We start from the raw sequence: 20001 nt of genomic DNA, 5'->3' as shown, positions 1-20001 counted from the left end.
TTCTTTGTGGAATGTTTTTTTTTCCTATTCTTCATTTATTTTGGTTACTTTTTTCCATGTTGTTTCTTACTCTAGCTCATGTCTAGCATTGTTGCTGAAGTTATGAGTAAAGTGGAAACTACTAAAGAATTACTTCTTAAAAGTGCACTGAGTTTTAGTAACTGTTATGCCATTGGCAGCAAAGTAATGGTTGGTGCAGCTGGAAGGGAGAACAGGCAATGTTCATAAGCCTGTTCTAGAAAGGTTACAGCAATGGTTTGAATAATTTTGTGGCTTATTGTTGTGGTTTAACCCCAGTCAACAACTCAGCACCACGCAGCTGTTTCCCCCTCCCAGTCGGGTGAGGAGGAGGAAACCAAAGGGAAAAAAGTAAAACTCGTGGGTTGAGATAAGAACAGTTTAATAACTACAGTAAAATAGAATACTAACAATAGTAATAATGAAATATAATAATAATAGTAATGAAAAGGAATGCAAAAAAAAAAAAAAAAGGAAGGGGGGGAAGGAAAAAAAACAGTGATGCACAATGCAATTGCTCACCACCCACTGACCGATGCCCAGTTAGTTCCCGAACTGCGATCTGCGCCTCCTGGCCAACTCCCCCCTGTTTATATACTGGGCATGACGTTCCATGGTATGGAATACCCCTTTGGCTAGTTCAGGTCAGCTGCCCTGGCTATGCTCCCTCCCAGCTTCTTGCACACCTGCTTGCTGGCAGAGCATGGGAAACTGAAAAGTCCTTGGCTTAAGATAAGCGCTACTTAGCAACAACTAAAACATCAGAGTGTTATCAACATCATTCTCACACTAAATCCAAAACACAGCACTGTACCAGCTACTAAAAAGAAAGTTAACTCTGTCCCAGCCGAAACCAGGACACTTATCTTTTTAATATAGAAACCTCATTTGAGAAGAACACAGGTACTTCTCAGTTGGCAGAGACAGTTACTGCGAGTTGATCTTGCAGATTTCTATAGGAGAGAGACTTTCTTTTTTTGGTCACTTCCTTTGGTCAAGAAGCAGCAAAAATATAAAGTTGGCTCAACAGCAGAAACATAAATTATGTTTGAATATCAGATGTATCCTTGAATATGTTCTCATATATTAATCATATAAAATATTATTAACTTTATGGCTTTTTTCACTCAGGATTATTTTTATAGAAATCGAGATTTTTTTCAGAACAATATTTGTTAACAAAAACTAGTCACTTCAACAGAAAAGTTACACATTTGCTTAAAACACGCCCCCCCCCAGTATTTTTTATAAAACATAAATATTTTCTGACTCGATGATCCTGTTTTACAACCAGCTGTGAGTTGACATTTATCAAGGCTGAATTTATTACATAAAAATATGAAAGCAATAAGTTTCTATAGAGATTCAGTATAAATCAGGTTTATTTTTAAAATAATTATTTAATCAAAACCAGCTGTGTCTTCTAATGCCTGATCAGCCAGAGACTAATAGATGAAAGCTAAAACTTGAATATAATCAAATGTGAATGTATAGAACAATCAAATACTCTTTTAGAGTGCATGCCTGTTTGCAAGTAAATGTCAGATTACAATAAAACTCAGAATTCAAGATTTTTCCAGAGAAAAATAGCATTTAATCAGTTACAGCTCCAAAATGGCATGTGATTAGTTGCTTTTCTAGGTCAACGAAGAACAGTAGTCAATTGTATATAAATGAAAATAAAAGCAAAGCATATCAATAAAACAATTCTGAAATGGCAGATCACAAAGAAGGAGATGAATTTGGAAAAAAAAAATCAGCTGGAAATTACATATGACAGAAATACCAATATGTAATGTTGATTTAGTGTTGATTTAGACTTCACTTACAACTTCATTTCTGTTGAACAAATAAGTGAGTTCAGACTGGTGCATTTGGATATGTTTTAAAGTCTTCCTAAATTAATTTTATTAGAAACTCTAAAACAGTAGGGCTTTTTATTATTTAGTGTGCTCTTATCCATGCTTTCTCTCTACATTGTTTGTGCACCCTTTCTGAAACTGTTATTATATTAGATATACACTATATTCAATGTATTATATGTACAACACAAATAGTATTGTATACTTATGTGCATATGTATATTTAGATGGTGTTATAACTGACAAATTTCTACTTTTTGTTAGTATTTCCTTATCTTGTAGGTTTTCATAGGATATATAGTAGCTAATAAATAGGAGTTAACTACAGTAACTGATTTTTAATTTCAGTTCAGATTCACCTAGGTCTTTTTTATTTCATTAGGATCTTTCACCCTAACAGCTTCAATGGACTGAAGTAGTTGATGATAATGTTTGGTCTCTCCAGTTTCTTTGGGTTTACAAATGTAAAAAGCAAGACAGGTGTTCTGTTAAAATAATCAAAATTCATTTAATATATATAATTACACACATATAATAAATGTATGTATAGTGTATAGTATATACTAATATATGTAATCTAATATTTAAGATGCATGTATATAAATATATACATATTTTCTACATATTCTACAATATTTCTTTTGTACCATCTCAAATATAAACTATGCTGCTCTGGTGTATGTGACTTTTTAGATATAAAAATTCTTAGTCTGGTCTTGTTATTTTGGTTTATGTTCTATACACTCTTCTCATCACTGAAAAAAAACCCAAAATATTTTAATAATCACTGTTGCTGTAGAATATTTTTGTGTCATTGGAAACCATTGATCACACTTCACTGGCTTATGACCTTTTCTTAAACTACATAGCAGTCTAAGTCTCATGCCAGCCTTAGAAAATATTCTTTGATTAGTATGTGTGCAGATAACCAAGTGTCCTTCGTTGCTTTCCTGGGTTTTTATAAGCAATTTTTTGAAGGATAAATATTTTTCCTGAAGATTTTTTGTCGTCTTTTTCCTACTGGGCAATATTGGAGCTGCTTCTCAAAGTCAGTCATTGTCACTGAAGATGGATAAGCTGGTCTGGTCACTTTATGGCACCCAAAAGAGTGAAATAAGAGTTTTGTGGGGGGTTTTGTTTGTTTGTTTGGGTTTTTTTAAGGCTGTGTTTCTGAAGAAGACAGTCCCAAAGAATACTGCATTGGTTAACTGACAGTACTAAGCATAATTATTAGGAAAACTAAGGCGTAGTAACTAAATTGGCTGAGATCTCATTTCATTTCCTTTGTATTCCTGTAGACCTCTACCCTCAGGAACTGAGCTGTTGGTTTTACTTGTGAGAGTAGAAGGAAACGGGATGTCGTATTCTCTTGTCCTCAAGGCTTGAAGAGAGTTCATCTGCAAATTGTTTGGTCTAAAATTTTAAGTCCTGTTGCAAGACATTTGAAAGTGGGGGAAAAACCCCTGTATAGTGTGTGTCTTCCTTCCATTACTTCCTGAATGCCTTCATTAGCAGCCTTGTAAAATCCTGTGTTTTATCAGATTTCATTTATCTGCATTAAGGGTGACCCCATCATGTTTGCCCATTGTCTGCTTGCTCATACATTAACTCACAGCTGTCAAACAAGTAATAGGTGGAGGTCCAGTGGGCTGGTACTTCCTGCTCACTTCCAGATGTACTGATAAAAGAGTCTTTGCTTGGATGTCTCTCAGGGTTTGAGAGGCTGTCAGACTAAGGCTGAAGGGCTGGTTTTCTCCCTCGCCATATCTTTAACACACACACACACATATCTCAATATCAACAGTGTGAAAGCAAAACTCCAAAAGCCAGAAATACAAGCTGGTTTTGATATATATTTTCAGTCAGAGTTTCTTGTCCTTTCTTGAGTCTTAACAAAAAGTGCTAATAATGTCCTGTTATTGTTTATGAAACATCTAATCAGAGGCAATAAAAGTAGTTCTGAGTGACAAGCAAGAAAGCTACTGCCTTAGAATATTTTGGTATTTAAAAATTTCTCCTTGCTCCTTATTCTTATGCGCATCCTCATGGCTGAGTAAGAAAAGTAAATTGAGCACTACCTATTCTATTCTACTAGGGTTTTCTCCTTGATAAGAATATAATGCTGAAATTTGGTGCATTGCTTCAGAAAATTTTGTCAACACAGATGATTATTTAAGATCCAGAAATTATTTAATAGACAAAACCTGCCATTAATTAGAGAGGCAACTGAATGATAATGGGAAAAAAAAGATACTTTTGTATATATTGACTTGATTCCAATCCTCAAGTAATGTAAAAGCTTCACATTCAGAAAATGTTGTATCAGTTTTGACATTGAAATTGGATATCATTAGTATAATATCTAACTAGCTTGCACCGTAGTAGAAAATAATTTAAAAATAATCTTGGCTCTGGAATATTGTACTGGAACTTGGCAGCTCTCTCTGGCTATTGTGACGCTTGAATTGAGCAGCTCAATCCCCACTAGGGTGTTAACTAACTTTATCCACAAATAAATTGAGAAATTATAGGTAATTATAAATGCACACAGTTGGCTCTATATATCTGTAAAACTTCTACATTGTTTGAAAGTCTATTGTAAAATTATTTTTCTGGGAATTAGAGGGTGGGGTGTTTAGTGCTTCAAAGATAAATAAATAGGAAAGGGAAAGGATGTGTTGTTCCTTGATCAATTCCAAGCCCAAGTTGGTAAGCCGAGACTTTTATACACTTGGACTTTAGTAATGGATTGACTGGCTGAGTATAGTTATGGGGAAATGCTAAATAATTAATGCTTGACTGGAAATTTTCCCCAAAGATATTGATCTTCCAAGGTGTAATGTGCCTTCTACTTAAATAGATGTGTATCAGTGGTAATAACATTTGGGAGAGTCCCTCATAAAATTCTGTGTGTAACAGAAGTAGAAAGAGGCGAACTTCTGTTAACCTTTTCACTGCCCACCCATGACCAGATATTTACATTTTGGAAAAGTACACAAATAGAGAAACTAAAGGGTTACTTGGTGCAAAGTGATGCTTTCCATTATTGATGCTTATTACAGCAATGAAGACATTCTATCCAACTCTATCCTGGAATGTCAATGTTGTTGGTATCTCCATGTGAAATGGAGACTCCATTTGGCTTGTTGGGGAGTCTGTTGCTGAAACTCATCTGAAGAGGAGATAGAAAGCAGAAGATGGCCCAGGAGGTAAAAAGGCAAGGCAGACAGGGACAAGCTGGGTGGTTAGGCATAGATCAGAAGTAGGTGCACAGTCTAAGCCTAAAAGTGAGAAAAATTGTCATGGAAAATAAAGTTTTTATTGAACATAAACCATTTTTTCCTATATATAAATTGTGAAATATTTTAAGCATTGACTTCCTTACTTGATCAAAGTTTATTTGACTTTGACAAGTACTATTTTAGCTTAGTTAAGGATATAGGATTTGGTCTATGGTTTAAAATAGACATAGAATATATCTGGTAATGGGATTTTTTTTTCTTAATAAATCTGTTGAAACAGAAGATATTGAAATTGTCTTTCTGGTGGTCAATGCCAGGGTGAATCTTTTCACATTTTTGTGCTGTAAAGACAAAAACCTATTCAAAGACAAGGGGTTTTTTTTTCAGGATGTTACTTCTGAGTCGCATAAAGTATTTAAAAAGCATGCATTGACTTAGGAAAACTTGTCTGAGATTAACAGCCTGCTGTGCTGTTCACATTTTTTTTTCGTTGTAGCTGAAATGTCAGATACACATCTGAATGCAAGTCTGAGCTTGCAGAATAGTAGTATTCAGTAAGAAATTGAAGTTTGTGGAAAACATTTGATCCATTGAATCTGTGGGATTAGAACTAATGAAAAGTGATCTGCAAGACTTTCAGAAGTATTCTTCCCTACATTTTCAGCAGTATGAGTATGAATCAAAGACATATTTCTGCCTTTTTTTTTTTTTTTTTTTAAGATAATTAAATGATAGTGTGTCTCAGTCTGTTTGACAGATAAGTGTGCGGGTATCATCTGAAATGAAACTTGTGGTAGTTTATCAGGGTAGAAGGAAACAGCTAAAAACTTCCTTGATTGTTGAATGTTCTAGATGATCTTTGTAAAAATGGACATTACCAAATATTAATCAGTTCCACCCCTTATGTGGCTGAAGACAAATGATGAAAAATAGCCGGACCTACTCTGGCCCTAATTTCCATCAAGTTTGTACATGGTTTCTTGAGGGGAAAATTAAAAAGCAAACCTCCTTAAATACGTCCAGTCAATTACTGATAGATATCAGATGTTACTTAATAACTAGACTTTATGTAATGGAAAAAAGAATTAAATCTTTAGAACAGAATTAAATGTATTTAAATCTGCAATGGGATTTTATTTGTAGTGGTCAGTTTCCTGTCTCCTTATGGCATCAGACAGAATAACTAGACTCTGTGGCATGTAGTACTGTCTAAAGAGGGTTGCTCTTTAACATTTTGTAGGGAGAATTTGAAGAAAATTTGGTGACTTTCTTAAAGATGGGGAGAAAAATACAAAATGCAAATGTTTCATTTAATTTATTCTTGGGATAAAACAGTAGTCTTTTTCATTTTGAAATGATCATTTCTGCTTTAGAAGTCAACTTAAGTTAAAAAATAAAGGAAGAAAAGGGGAAAAATTTTAAATTCATCAAAATAAAAATTGCAATGACATGTTACATCTTGGATTAAGCTAAATATTTCAGGTAGATTAAAATACACTTCTCCTCCCTGCCCCCATTTAGAAATATCCTTTTTAGAGCTGAAAGACGTTTTTCATTAATGTCAACTCTACCAGCCAACTGCTGTTGCTCTAATTTTGAGAATTTTGGTACAGAAGGAAACACTATAATATAGTTCCATTTGTTCTTCTTTGAGACATCACAGAAGATGGTTTATAGGCAGTTACTCTTCTACTTCCAAAAGCCACAACCTCAGAAATGTTCAGAACAACAGACATAATTTGTTTTGTTGTGGTTTTTTTTTAATCTTTTCTTTTCAATTACTACAGCAGATCTATGGGTGGATATGAGTTACCATTACCATGGGTTGTCATTAGTATTTCTGAAGTTTGTTTTGTTTTGTTTTATTTCCTCTTCAGCTAGAAGTGTTGCCTTCCTTTACGTTTGGCTGATTACAAGCCTTGGACTAAGGCCATCTGGCTTAGTTGCAACCCAGAGGACGTTGACAAGGAAGAATCTTTTGAGCAAATGTCAAAATCTGTAGCTGCTCCCTCAGTTGAGAGTGTCCGCCTGCAAGCTGGTCAAATTGGCTTACAGTAGTTTAAACCTTTTCAGTGTCATTATTTTCTCCTTACTTGAGACACAGTTTTTAATTTTTTTTAGTCTTATGGTGATTTTTAACTCCTGATTAATAAATGGCTGAAAGAGAGATTTAAACCTTAGGTCAGTTCTCTGTGGGCAATCTGTTCTCTGACAGCTCCTTGTGGGCAATCAACCACTAGAAAAAGACTGAACTTACTTTACTTTAGACAGAAGAAGATGAAGTTGGAGCAGAGAGGCAGATCTTATTTGTCAGCTTAAAGATGATGACAACAGAGTTTATGCTTCTTTATGAAAGTATCTTTAGGCATAGAGGAGTTGCAGACAAAGGCTTTAGGGAATAAACCACAGGTTCAGAATAGGGGAAAAGAAGAGATGTTTTCTGGAGGAGTTATGAAGAAAGCCAAATGACAGGTGTGAAATACAACTGGAGTCTCCTCTCTTGAGAAGAGAGAGCTGTAACTGTCCTGGACTCTAATATTCAGTATTATTGTGCAATTCCTTAAAGGCTAAAATACAAGCTTTTAGTTTCCATCTACATACATGACACCAGGTGCTGCTTACCGAAAATGGTGTGTTTGAATTGTAGGTTTCCTGAAAGGGCTTGATACATGCCTGCATAGAAGACTGGAAGGTGGTGGATCACCTAGGTATGGTTGAAACACTCTTACCTAATCTTGGCTTCCAAATGTGAAAAAATTAGGATAAATAGCCTGTTCTTTTTACCTGTACTCATGTGAGAAGGATCATGGTAGTCTGTATGGGCAGTGGCAAGGCAGTAGGTGAGTTACTCCTTTACTAACTGTCCTCATGTTGAATTCTGGTGCTACGCCAACCAGACGTTAATCCCTAGCTTACTATTTAGTGATGATAGCTGTCTCCAAGCTGACTTCACTAACACACCCCTGAAAAATTCACAGGCTACATCACGTGACTAAAAAAATTAACCAAAGGAAACCTATCCTTGTGTGGTTGGGATAAAGACAAAGAGCAGCAACAACTTCATCCGATTTCTGCACTGCACAGTCTCACTTTGAGGGCCTAAAGACTTAGTTGACTCATAAATTTTCCATTATTGTTTTGCATTTATAAAAATATATCTATTTCTATAAGTTAAAATGATGTGGTGTTTCTATATCTAAGTCTTTGTGAATACTTTTACAGCCCAAGAAGGTAGTAAGTGACTTCAGCAGAAGCTTAATAGGCCATCATAGGCAAAATATGTGTGATATTTAGGTAAAATAAGAAATAACTGAATAAATCATTCAGTAAATAGCATCCTCAAGGGAATTAACTCAAGGTCTTGGGAAGACAGCTGTGCTCCTTATATTCATGAGGTTAGCGTTTCATAAGAATCAGCCCAGTTTTGATTCGTGTTTGTATTGCTATTTTGTTTTAATCATTTGTTGCTGCTTCTTGATTGATACTGTTTTTAGTAAGCTTGATTTAAGTGTTATTCACGTAGTACTTGATTGCAATAGTACTTTTTAGTTTTTCAATTTTTTAATTTTCTTATTTTCTATGAAACTCATAAGCCCTAGAGAAAATTTTCACAGCAATGTTCACGTGCCCGGAAGGTCAAATACGCTTCCCACTGATACATTTTCAGGCTTTATTTCCAAATTAATACTTAGCTTCTTTACACAATAATGATCATGCTGTGCATGTAAAAACATGTTTCAGCAGGCACTTAGCAAGTCTTTACAGATGATCCATCTTTTAGCAATGCAGCCAAACACTTTAAAAAAAAAAATGACTTCAGGGAAAAAACAGGTTATATAGTAAAGGCAGAGAAACAATAACATCTTCAGTTGCCAGCATATGTTTATACTGGGTGGGCTATTGGCACAAGTAATCCTGAACTCTTTTATTAAGTGCATTTTTCCTGTAAATTCCCTGTAGCATGTTATATTTTAGTTGATACTGTACCTAACCTGTCTCTAAGGCAACCAGGCTTGCTTTTTAACTTCTAAGAGGGAATATCATAAGACACACATATGGATATGCTAGAAAAAGAGACATCTGTAAGGAATTTAAATACTACCCACAGACTTTTCATTCCTATCCTGCTGTCTGATTCTCTTTGTTTATACATAGGGTCCATTCTTGTAGATCTGACTCAGATGAATATACTAGTCATATGAGTGAAGACTTTATCAAATGATTCAATAGAAAGGTATGCAAGGGATGGAAAGTGAAATGGAGTAGGCATTTTAAATACTCTATACCAGGGAACTTAAAGCTCTCAGGATTTGATGGAGATCACCAAGAGGTCGAATTCAGATAGAGCAAGTATTACCTAGAGAAAATGTAATGGTGTTACATTGAAAAAATCTGAAAGTTCAAAGGCATCAGCAAGACCCTGGTGCTAAAATGGAAAAGGTTTAGACGAACAAGTAGTGTATTGTCATTTTAAGGCCTCTTGGAGGAATGGTCAATTTATTATGAGTAAGTAAACGTATGATATGATTTTATTTAGAATTTTACTTTTACTTTTTACTCGTAGTTTTACTTTGCTGACTTTGCTTTATCTCATACATGAAAAGAAAGTAAGACCTAGGGCATTTATAGTAGGCATTTACATCAGGCAACTTCTCCAGCATTTTCTGTTATAAGAGAAAATTAGGGGGAAGGACTTCATGTTTTTACCTATGCTAGTGTTTGGAGTTTTTATTTTATTCATTTCATCTTCAAAAAAACTTTACTATTTTCTGAGGTGCTGGGTGCTGGTAAATTGGAGGATGGTAAATTTATAGAGTGGGTGAGTTCGTCTTGATGCTACTTTCCTGCAGAAAGGAGTGCCATCAGGGAAATACGTTATTAAACTTCTCTATTAAACAACTCTATAAATTTCACATACTGAATTTCCTACTGGAACTGAGAAAATAATGTTAATAATTATAGCAATGATTAGATAAATAATTGAATAATGACTGGACAAATAAAGCAGTTTTTGCATATTCACAGTGAAAGCTGCTGCAATGTGGTAATTGTATTTCAGTGCAAGGTAGCCTATCCTCTTTCTGTTCCAGAAGGTTACTGTCCCCAGCTCTCATATCTGTGAGGAACTGAAGAATAGTTCAAGCAGAGAAGTTCATTTTTTATTCAAATATTTTTAATAGTATACAAGGAAAGACAGTCTCTCTTTAAACTTTATTTGTTCCCCTTGAAAAGTTTAGTTGAAATTCAAAGACTGGACACATCTTCTGATGGAAGAAGGCTCACAGAAAGGTTTTTTTATTACATTTCATGGTTAATTGATCTTTAATGAATACAACTGAAGAAAAATTGGGGCCTTAGCTGTTCTTAAAATATGCCGCTGTAATACACTATCGCTGAATATTGCCAAGTTTCTGAGCTGTCAAGTGGTCTTTGTACTCATGGCTCCATGGAAAAAAAATTGATTTCATGCCATATGATGACATATAAATAGGAAAGCCTGTTTCCTTGGAGGATATAATTTTCTTTTTACTTGAGAGAATATTTTATCATCACAATATCACAAATAACTCTAAACGTTATCTTGCACTTCACGTCTGTTTCTTTGTTTTTGTCTTCTGTCTTTTGTGATGAATGTGTTCTCCAGGGCTTATTGTGTGTACGCATCTCATTTATGCATGATAAAAATTGCTGCTAGATTTAATTTGATTGTACAGCTGTTTTCAGTCTTTACTTCAGTTTCCTTTGATTGATTCATTGCTTTTCTTTATTTGGTGCCTTGCCGCAAGCCAGATATTTCTGTAACCCATATAAAGAAAAGTGCTAGTATATGATTAGGATATGGTCTTGTTTCACCCTTTTATATCATCACATAGTCTACAGACATGTTAATTTAAATAAGGATTTCCAAGTGGGTATAACTGTATTTTTTCTTATCACTCCATTCCTCCTACACCTCAACAACTCCTACTTCACATATTCAATGAAAGATATTGTCTTGATGATGTATAAATTATTGCCTATCAACTTCTGAGAATCTGGCCTTCTTAACCTACTTAGTACTCACTTCAGACAATTCTTTTTCTCCAAATCCTTAATTTAATTAGAATTTGGATAGCAATGTAGATGAAAGAAAAATTATGTCTTTAAATATTCAGTATAATTTATATCCCCTGAGCTATTTTTCCTAAACATTGCCATATTTGAAACAACATTGCTGTTCTGAACTCCAGTATTTGTCAGCTTTAAAACTTAAGGATGATTTTCATCCCAGTTCCCAAAATGTGTTGACTTTTTGTTGTTGGGATTTGTTTTGTTTTGTTTTGTTTTTTTTCGTGGGAGAATGTTCCCTCATGTTTGAACATATTAGTTTAAAAAATGTTTGGAGACTCAAAGATTCAATACTGATGGACTGTTGAAGTCAATTGATCCATTAACTTATATATTTATATTTTTAAACAAAACTAGTCAATTTAGTTATCTCTTACTAAGAACCGGATACTGCTGTTTATTTTGTCCTGTGATCATTTAAATGAATCATTGTAGCACAAAGTATCATGCCAATAATATTGTCAGTGAAACATGATGTATACAGTTCCCAGAGATTCAAACTTAAAAAAATATAAAAAAGCCCATAGAAATAATACTTTTATTGACAACTGCCACTCCAGATTCAAACTGATATTTCTAAGGCACACTAATAATGTGTAAGGTAAAAGTTACGGTTAAGATATTTTGCTCCCAAGTCACAGATGTTAAGTCATGTATGTCTTCAAGCCAGAAAAATTGCTATTCCTGCTGTAAAAATGGCACAAGGAGGAAAGACAGTTGGTTTGGGATTTATCTGACCAAATATTGACATCCATAATACAGGTACTGTCATCAGAATTAGTCATCTGGGTTCATTTATAGGCAGAAGAAAGAAACAGGCATTTCTATGGCATGACTAATCTCATTCTAAAATTGGTAAGATAAAACACACCCTTTCAGTACTCTCCATTGTCTATGAAGGGACACAGAGGTAACTAGCTCAGGTACAGCCAAGCTGTCGTGTTACTGTCTACAGAGTTGGGAGAGATCACCATTCAGCTACCCATATGTACAGTGTGTAATTGAAGCCAGATGTGAATATATACTACTCTGCATAAATAATACAGGGTTCTATTTTGCTGCTAAGAGTAAAATTTAATTAGATTTTGTTTTTATATTTTATTACATTTTCTTGACCTGCCAGGCTTCTTGTCCAATAAAAAAACCAAGGGCAACTCTTCATGAACTTCTTAGAATCCTTTCTTAAAATCTGAATTACAAGTACTATTATCGTAATTCTCATTCTGTGTTCCTGCTAGGTTATAAAGTTCAGGCTTGTTTTAGCTTGCTAATATAAACTTTGGAAATATATAAAAAAAATTACATTAAAGCGTCTAACAGCTTGGTGGAATATTGTTGCTCCAGAAATTTATGATCAGTGGTGAAAAATAAGTAATGCAGGTAAAGCTGATTGTGATGAATGCAACTACGGTCAGGTTTGCAATTTTCCCCTTACATATTTGGGCTGTCTTTGGTCTTTATTTATTTAGGAGTTAGTAAATGACATATATTTATTTCTGAAAAAGTTGAAGAACTTCAGCTTTGCAGCTTTGTGGTGAAGTAAATTCCACTGGACAGAGGAGACTGCATCTCTGATTCCTTCATAAGCCATCCTTGGAGCAATTTGCTTAGAGGCATTGAAAATAAGCGCACAAGGGGGACAGTGAACAAAAACAAGACCTCAGAGCTTCCCATGGGAAATGTCTTTCTTGTTAGGTCACACAATCAGGCTCTCTCTTGTGCACTAAATATTTGAATCTTTTCAGCACAGAGACCCATTTACCACAGAGGGCAAGGAGACTAGTCCTGTTATAGCTCACTCATAGCTTATCAGTTAGGAAGATATGTTATTTCTTGGAAAGGTACTCTAATCAGAAGGTGATTGTACAAAGGTAGTTCCTACCATTTGCAACTGGTTTTGACCTTCTTCAAGGCAAAACCCCTAATCTAGAAACCTGACTACCTTTATCTTCAGTATTGGGTTTGAACAATGTACAGTAAAAGAGCAAAGCTCTACATAAAGACTGTAAGGAGAAATAGTCATTTTTTGAGCAGCGTTTATGTTCAGCAATAAGTTCACTGTATGAAATGAGTGCAATGAAAAGAAAGTCTCATACAATCATATGCATACTCCCTTTTTGCAATTAGCCTAGACAACTTCAAATTAGCATTTACATATTAGATTTCAATGGGTCTTTTCAACTTCTAAATTTTTAAATATATTTAAATAGTACATATACAAATACACTGTGGAATGCTTGAAAAGGTTGCAGTTTTCCAGTCCTTCTAATTATTCTCTCTTATGGAAAGCAAACAAAAAACCCCACCAATACATCCATTTCAAATCTGGAAGTAGCCGGGTGGTACAACTGAACTGTGACCTCACAAATATGTGAAAATTCAGAGGCTTGCGCAATCACTCTCTCTGTTCTTCCTTTTTAATTCTAGCTCTGTTTTTCCTTCTTGATAAATATGTAAATAAACAACCTACCTTCCCTATCCAGACCTTCCACTGTCCTCCCTTGTATATGCATTGCAATCAGAGAAAAAGATATGAAAGATAATTTATCAAGTATCATTATCAAATTGTGCCCAGGGTTATCTAGGATTATCCTGTTCTGCAGGGAAAAAAACCTAATTGCTCAGTATGGGGTTTATTCCATAGTCTCTCAGAATGCTCAGGATAAATAGAAAGAAGAGGGTGTCCTTTCACTTCTTGAGAAGTCTGAAAACCTAGAGAGCCCATGTTCAGGTGCTTATGAGGGTAGCCAGTCTTGCCGCTGGGCTATCTCAGTTCCTGCAGACAGGCTCCTCCTTCCATGCCTGAAGAAAATTACATTCATTTCCTTAAAAAGAAGGTCAGAGGAAAAGAAGGTCTTGTAGATCCTTTCATTAGGCGATGGAGTAAGTCCTGTCTTGGCACTGGAGCAGGAATTAGTGTAATAATATGTAACACTTCCTCTGGTGATGTTCTTGTGGAGTCAAAATCCATGAATTTAATGAAACCCAGACTGCAATTTTATAATACAAATTACAAGAATTATGAAAAACAAAAAGATAGTGACTTGATTTCAATTCCAAAGGCAAACATAAGTAAAAAATAAAAAAGCTTCTCTTAGGAGCAGTTCCAGAACACACTAGGTGGTGCTGTAATCCCAACAGCAATTGCTGTATATGCTTTACCTGTGCTTTCCTACTGTCAAGGTATAACTTGTTGCAGTTAGCTTTTTACAGATTTCCTAATACTTCTGAAATATTTCCTGTGTATTTTAAGATGTTGTCACTGATCTTTTATTTGGTAGGAACAACATTGAATGCTTTTATTTTTCATGTTTTGATTTTTGGTCTAGTGAAATAAAGTCCAATAGATTTTGATTCTAATTGTACTTAGGACGCAGGTTTTGGACATGAGTTTTCCTTCTGTTGTATATTTTCAGGAAAATTCTGGATGTCATGCCAAAAAACTTCTAACCATCAACATTATAAACTGTGCCTGCATCTGTATTGCCACTTTACCAACATCAGTGACAGTGAATCACACTGCACATAGTCTGGAATAGGAATATCAGAAGTGCAAGAGAACATATCAGATTCAGCTTCCCAGTACCATCCATGTTACAGTCATGTAGCCTTGTAGCCCCATATATAAGGTGTTGCCGTTGCTAGAAAAATGCCATGGGTCTTTGTGTTAAGCTAACGGCATGAGCCTCAGGTTTATCAGGCACTGTCTGGACCTTGTCTCGGTCTTCCTGGAAGTTTGTTTTGGCTTGTTTAACTGTTAGGGCAATTACCTAATGACTAGATGACTGTGAATGATTTGTTCTATCTTTTGCTTAGCTTTGTGCAATTTTGTGGTATGGTGCTTACTGTTATGTATATATTTTGACAGTAGGTAATAATATAACAAAGTTATTCTATGTAGAATGAACTATGTGTGATCCTGGAATAAAATGTAGAGTAGAGGGGGCGGGGGATGACAATGGAAGCCTTTTAAATTATACTAGAGGCCCCAGTGCTATAAACCACTCCATGTGGTTGGTCACTGGTCACCACAGAATTGCAGCCTTGGGACTGGTCAAAACCAGTGTTGGGGATTGCAAAGAGAACAGAGGAGAAGTATCCAATACGTTAAAACATGCTATATATAGCAAATTTGGTTGTAGTGTGGAATTGTAAACCGGTGATACGAGCAATGTGTAGAGCATGCTAGAAAGCACATCAAAATAGTGCTAAATAGACCTTAGAGGGGAGGAAGAAAACTGCAACATCGCACTCCTCCTAGAGAAGAGAAGAAAGCAGTCATCAGGTTCCATTGTAAGCCTTTGTCCTCTCCCAAAAGAAGGGTGAAATAACACCAAAAGTAAGATGTAGATACTAGGAAATGTGTGGACTCAATTTTAACTAGTATTTTGGAAGCTTTTTCTATAATAATATTATTTTTCGATTTTTCTCTCTTTTTTTCCCTGTAATAAGCAGATCTGGGCTAATAATTCCTTGATTAGACTGTTATGATTTGAGCTTTACAGAAAGGAGTTGTAATTTTTAACCTGTAAGGTGTTTCTTTAGCCCATGTAAACTGCACAACTTGTAGCTCAACAAACTGATGTGCAGCTTAGATTGTAATCTGGATGCAGCTTTTTGGCAGCACTGCGTTTTACTTTCCCCTCTTGGGGATCGTTGCATGAGTAGGGGAAAGAAGATAAAGAAAATATTTGGAAGTGGCAGGATGAAAGAATGAGACTTCATACATGCTATGTATGTTTTCAGATGATGTAATGTTTAATAACTCTTCTATAGCACTTTCTCACTTTTCTGTAATCCGAGTATGCGTATTTAAGCAAACGTTAGTAGGGTACCATCGGTATACCTAACGTGGCAACTTCTCTATTCATTGTTAGTAAGAAGAGTGAAAATTGAATACAACTTTCAAAGAAAATAAGTCATTGCAGGGCTGAATGAAATTATCTTGGAAATATTACCCATGCTCCTTTTTATATGTATGGCTTAAAAAATAGTAAGCATTCACAGTGGTCCTATTAACATATCAGTAACAGCTGGAAATACTCTCTAGTCATGATGTGAATTGGGAATGGTGTGGGGAGATGTGAGAGCACTCCAGTTTAACATTTAGATTAATATTTTTAGACAGTTTGAACCTATACCCTAGAAGCAAATCAAAAGAACTATATATTTTTATTAGTTCTACACAAGTCATATATTACTTTACTATATCAGATTTTGTTTAGGTTATTTAAATAGAATTGTTCTCTTGTCATGTGTCCTGTATTAAACTATAGTTACATGTTGACATGCATTGAGAAGGAAAGGTTTCATCAGATGTTTACTATCACGTCAGAAGGACTTTGCTTTGGGTAGGCAAATATTGCAGAAATTAACTCAGCTTAATTAAATCTAAAAATATTGAAGAATTAATAGAACGCTTGTTAAAGTACTTAGTATGCTGTCAGCACTGATTATTTTTGAATTCTCTAAGTTGGTTTTAACACAAAAACTGCCAACCTCCATATCAGGAAAATATTTGCTCCTACTTTTTCTTTTCAGTTCTCTGTCTGAAAACTTGTTTTATCCAGTGTTTTATCTATTACCCTTATTTATTAGGGTACATTTTGAATCACCTTTCTGATGGTATTTTCACCTTATAATTTCTTTAATTTCTGAAAAATTTTAACTTAATTTTTTTTATGTTTTACGTGCAAAACTATACACAGTTAACTCAAAATAGGTGTCTGCACTCAAAATTGAACCAAAATGGAGACACGAATTCAATTTTATTCAGTTTTTTTCATTCTAATCAGAAAGTAATCACCCACTATCGTCTTTTCCGATATTTCAAAATCCATATTAAAAAAAAAAAAAAAAAAATTCCAGTCAAGCTCTCTCTCTTTTTCTGATAAATTTTGAACCAGTTGGCCTACTTCAACGGATTTTGAAAAAATAATAGAAGTCTCAAGGCTATTAAGTTCATACAGGTTCATGAAAAAGAATTTGAATTGCATGTATGGGTGATGCTTCCTGAGTGAAATGCTGTGGTATGAGGTTAGCCAGAGAAATCCTGTGGGCTTTTACGTTGATCCATCTGTGGGAAAAGCCTCAACTTACTAGGCACCTGAGCATCTAACCAGGAGACCCCTAACCATAAGAATCTAAGTGTCCTGAATTCCACTATTTTTGTGAGAGTTCCAGCAATATGTCAAGGTTTATTTTTTTTCCATTCCACAGTGGTAGTGGTGGGGATAAATAAAATTCTGTATTAATAAATAAATAGAAAGCAAACATTTTTCCTAGCATGCTCTCTCCTACCTGCAAAGCTGCTTCTGCTTGAAACTGTAAAATCCTCATCAGCATCTCTGAAACAAAATGTTTACTTTCAGTGTACTGCAAAAACCTAATGTCTTTCTTTTGAATCAGTCTAAAATCTGCTTCCTTAAGCTACTGTGGTGCTTCATGAGAGTTGAGGTCACGTATCTCATGCTTTCATTATATCTGTTTGCCAGGCTCCCCCTCTAGACTATGTATTCTGTGGCTCACCGTGATCACGGTGAAGATGCTTCATTATAGCGACTCAGGCAAAGGGACAATTGCAGTGGCACCAGGAGCTGTAGTCTGTTAGGTGAACTTCTTGAGCACTGTTAGTTACGAGACTATATAAAATCCTTGTGCATTCTTTCCCCCCCCCCCCCCCTTTTTGTAAAGTAGAACTTACATAAGATTCCAGATTAAAAAAACAATCCAAAATTTCAAATTTCCTTTTATTTCTATAGCAGGAACAGAGACCTCTTGTCTTCTCACTCTATGGCTTCTGAAAGAATTCCTTTACAGTTCTGAGTAGTATTCAGTAACTATAAAAGTTTCTTTTTTTTTTTTTTTATCATCTCTTCAGGCTAATTTCAGTAGATGAGGAAAACTAGATAACTTGTAATAATTTGAATGAGCTGGATTGTTACATCATGTAATATAGCATGCCAGGGTAAGGAAATGCCATTTCCCCATAGGAAATTAAAACAATGAACACCTATTTTGAGATGAGAAAGATGCTATCAGTTTATGTAGACAAAAGATCATCATATCTCATAATTTTATGATTACACAATAAATATAATTAAAGATAGAAAAAGGATCTTGTAGATAGTACTTTCTACTGGTACACTGCTAGCAGCTTAATGAAGCAATGTTCAAAAAGTTCTCTGTAAGCAATTTGGAAAAGTTCATATTGCATCCTTCCTTGTTCCGTAACTGTTCTCTGCAAAATGTGATTTTTGCCAAAACCTTTTTAGCTTTAGTTTCACATCCTCTATGTACTTTTTGCTCAGTTGATACAAGGTGAAGGTTCTTTCTGTTTGCTTAAGAAGTAAAAGACATCCATACTTATGTTCCTTTGATATACAAAGACAGGACAAGAGTTAGGCCACTATAGGGTTTTTGTCTTACTTTTTTTTTTTTTTTTTTTTTTTTCCAAAACAAAGGCTGAATACAGGTTGTCATAAGCAGATATCACTTCAGTTCAAAGGCTAAATCTGCAGGGTCCCTCAGACTTCATACCCTCCAGTGCATCTCGCTTTGATATCTCTCATGATACTAACATTCTGCTGGAAAAAAATTAGCTGTTGGTTAACACAGTGAGGTTTGGGAAGACCTAACTTTTATAGGAGTTTGACCAAAATTATGGAATTCTTCCTGCCAAAGATGATGATGTTCAGCAATTGCCAACCTTCAGTAAAAACTACCAAATGTGCTTTTGATTAGTTCCTTGGCATACATGGAGAAAAACCTGCCAAGGGTGCAAGCAAGCAAAACCAGAGAAACTAGGTGCAGCCTGTTTTCCACCTCCCCTGCCCCCAGGATTAATATGATAAAAACAAAGATGACTTTTGTGACTCTAAGACATAAAATGTTTTGGAAGTGCTCAGGTAAGTAGAGGTTTATATTAGTTATAATCTTCTAATGCTGGCTTTTAAAGCAAATAACCTCAGGACCTTATTATTTATAACTCATAACTTAACAAATGAGTTGTTAGTTTGGCTAGTAACAATCCAGATATGCAAACAATATTATTTCCATCTGAGAATAGTCTTTAATGACCTAATCTGTTGCTTTTTGTCAAAGTGCCTAGTGACATTACATCTTTTCAATTTACAATTAATATAGGATAATGGCAAGATTAAAAAAATGGATTATAGGTTTAACTCTGAGAACAAATCTGTAGTTCTATAGAAATCTGTTGAATTCAGGTTTGGGAAACTGCATTCAGAATCCATGCCATAACAAAATTCCTAACATTTTTTGCATGCTAATCACAGATATCAAGGTGCCCTAAATACACTAGCCAGCCTTATCCTCTAGCTTGCAGGTATTTGAAAGTTTTAGCTTCCTGCTTTCAGGCCCATACTTTACTGAAGTTACTGAGAAACTTGCATTAGTAACGCAGGATGGTGTTAAGCTTTAGCTTTTCTATTTAAATCTATTCCATTTTCTTTAGCAGTTCTCAGGTTTTGGAAAACTAGAACCATCCTGAATTCTTTAAAAAAGAGGAGAATTTGGGGGACTATTTAAACTCAGCATCAGACTAGGCTATGTACACTATCAAAAATAGTCATAATTACTGCAAAATAACAATGGATAGTCAGGCTATGTGATATTTATTGATCTTACATCTGTAAAAACTAAAAATGAACATTCAAAAGCCCTTAGGGTAGAAGTCTTACAATGTCACACTTGGTTTATATCAGTGAAACCGAGAACAGGCTCTAAGGAATTTATTTCTACAGAAAACA

Source organism: Gymnogyps californianus, chromosome 4, assembly GCF_018139145.2.
Source record: "Gymnogyps californianus isolate 813 chromosome 4, ASM1813914v2, whole genome shotgun sequence".
NCBI classification, from domain to species: Eukaryota; Metazoa; Chordata; class Aves; order Accipitriformes; family Cathartidae; genus Gymnogyps; species Gymnogyps californianus.
Note: the sequence above shows the minus strand (reverse complement) of the source record.